The following is a 2820-nucleotide window of genomic DNA, read 5'->3' as shown; positions in this document are numbered from 1 at the left end:
TATTTGGTTGCAAATGTGTGGCATCTTTTTGTGATGTGGCAATATATTTCCTCTGGATGTTGCTATTTCTGAGGTTGCTCTTATGAGCAATAAGGAATCGATCATTATCATATTTTAACAGGATAATTATAAATTTTTTATAATTAATTATGATTAACATATGGATCCTTATATTTATAAAAATAATATTGAGATTTTATATTTACGAAAGTGAAATACTTAATCATAATTCTCCTAGGGGATACCGGTTCTGAACCATGTCCTATGAATATAGGGCCCAATGGCTTTAAAATTGTAGCAAAAAAGTGTCTCATCCCGGATTTTCGAGGTACTGGTGGTACCATCGCCTAACAGATTCTCGGATACTGAGCTTTAGCGATACTATTGCCTGGCAGGTAATAACTGTCGATGGTACCGTTACTCAGTTTAGGCAGTACCACTGCCTAAACCAGCTTGGAGATCGTTCCCTGGGTAGTTCCACCACCCTAGTCTAGCGATGCCACCACCAGACAAGGTCTAGCAACCTGGTTGGGCCTTGAATCCAGCCTAAACCAGTCCAATTACGAGCCCAGTTGGCCCCTAACAGAGTTAGTGGGATTGTTAGGATCGGAGCGGCACTAAGAGCGGGGGGGGGGGGTGAATTAGTGCAGCGGTAAAGTGTGATAAACTTTTGACGATTTAAACACTTTCGGAAACTTCGTATGATAAAAGTAACGTTTTCGTTTGAAATCGTTTCGATTGCGTTTTAACTTGAAGAGATAAGTAAGACGGAGACCAAGAAGTAGAGCATTAAAGTACAAATGGTTTGCAGTAATGTAAATGACAATAAGTAAATGCAAACCAGAGATCACGTCGATTTTACAGTGGTTCGGTCAAATGACCTACATCCACTTGCGAGGCCCCTCTTCGATGAGGCTCTCACCTTCCACTAGCAAATCTCTTGAAATGGAAGTGCAAATACCCCTCTTACAACTTTTTACAAACGGTTCACTCTCTTATAGATTTTCAGCAAGAAAGAAGGAGGTGAACACTAGCAAATTGAAAACAAGACTAGCAAAGACTTTTCTAAGACCTTTCTCTCAAACAATTGCTGCTAAAAAAGTTGTATTCTCAGCTGAGACTTGAGGGGTATTTATAGGCCTCAAGAGGATTCAAATTTGGGCTCCAAAAATTTGAATTCTCTTATGTTCCCGATGTTGGCGGTGCCACCGCCTAGGCCAAATCAGCTCACTGGTTGGGCTCCAAACTTGGCCCAAACCAGTCCGAACTCGGGCCCAATTGGCCCCTACTTGGTTTATAGGATTAACACCTAATCCTAACCCTAATTAACATGCTAACTACGAATTTAAAGACATTTTCTAAGCTATTACAAAGTCCGTAAGTCAAGACTTCTTCCGGCGAGCTTCCGACGAACTTCCGATGGTCTTCCGATAAACTCTCGGAAACCATTCTGCGGACTCCCGGCAAGCTCCTAGACTTCATGATTTGATCTTGGCGAGTTCCAACGAGCTTCTTCGGTAAGCTCCGATCTTTCTCGGCGAGCTCCGTGAACTTCCAACGAACCTTCCGGCGAGCTTCCAAAACACCCTTCGGCAAGCTCCCTACTCATTCTCGGCTAGTCCCGATAGCATTCCCGACGAACCTTCGGACTTCTGTCGAACTCTCGAACTCCCAACGAATCCTTCGCGCTTGACTCCAGCACTTTGTTTCGCTTTATGTCTTCATCGTTATCGTAGTTAATCCTGCACACACAAACCAAAACTCAACTCCGATCTAGATAATTATTATAATGCGAATTGATATTCTGTTGCCCGGCACGTCATTGGTTGGCGCTTCGTCCGATTCTTCGGTGCATCATCCTTTCTTGCGGCTTGTTGCCCAATCGGTGGTTGACCTCCGCAACCTCGATATCCTTGGCGCAATTTCGCTCTCCTTGGCCCGATGCCCGACGTCCGAAGCATTCAACCATCCAATATCCTGACGTGATCTCTTCCGGCGCAATGTCAATTCCTCCTGCATCAACTGTCTAAATCTGATCGAGTAGACCTGCATCGCTTAAAATGCAGTTTAAATCATAAACACATATCAAGTGGTTTCATCATCAAAATACGAGATTCAACAATATCCCCCTTTTTGATGATGACAACCACTTGATGATGGAGTTAACCTTAACTCCCGGAGTTTAAACAAACTCCCCCTATCAATATGCCATATTGATAGAACCTTGAATTCAAACTGAATTCAAGTCATTGCAATATTCATCATGAATACTTGCAACACATCATCATGAACATATGCATATCATGTCATCAACATACTTCTCCCCCTTTGTCATCAACAAAAAGGAGAAGTACAACTATTCTTTGGGTTTGTAATATAAGTTCAACTCATTGCATGAAAAAACATAATATTAAGTTTTATCATCATGCAGTTTTGAAGCTAGAAAATTTAGCAAGTAATGCATCATGCTTAGGACATTCAAGCTATCAAGTTTTAGATATACAAGTTTTACAGCATACAAGATAGCACTTTTGGTAATGTTCAAGATAGTAAGTTCTACATCATGCAAGCTAGCAATATTGAGATGTTCAAGAAAGCAACTCTTGCTTCTTGAAATATGCAAATTTGTCAAGTTTTGCTAGATGTGCAAGTTAGCATTTTTGCCTCTTAAGATAGGAAAGATAGCACATTTGCTTCTTTTGAGATAGCAACTTTTTGCTTCTCTTTAGACTACAAGCTAGCAACTTTTACGATATGTAAGTTTCACAATATACAAGCTAGCAAAAATTTCGAAAGCAAATGCAAGATAGCTTTCTTGTG

This window comes from Musa acuminata, chromosome BXJ2-9 (genome assembly GCF_036884655.1).
Source record: "Musa acuminata AAA Group cultivar baxijiao chromosome BXJ2-9, Cavendish_Baxijiao_AAA, whole genome shotgun sequence".
NCBI lineage: Eukaryota > Viridiplantae > Streptophyta > Magnoliopsida > Zingiberales > Musaceae > Musa > Musa acuminata.
The sequence above is the reverse complement of the archived record's forward strand: the minus strand, read 5'-3'. Positions refer to the sequence as shown.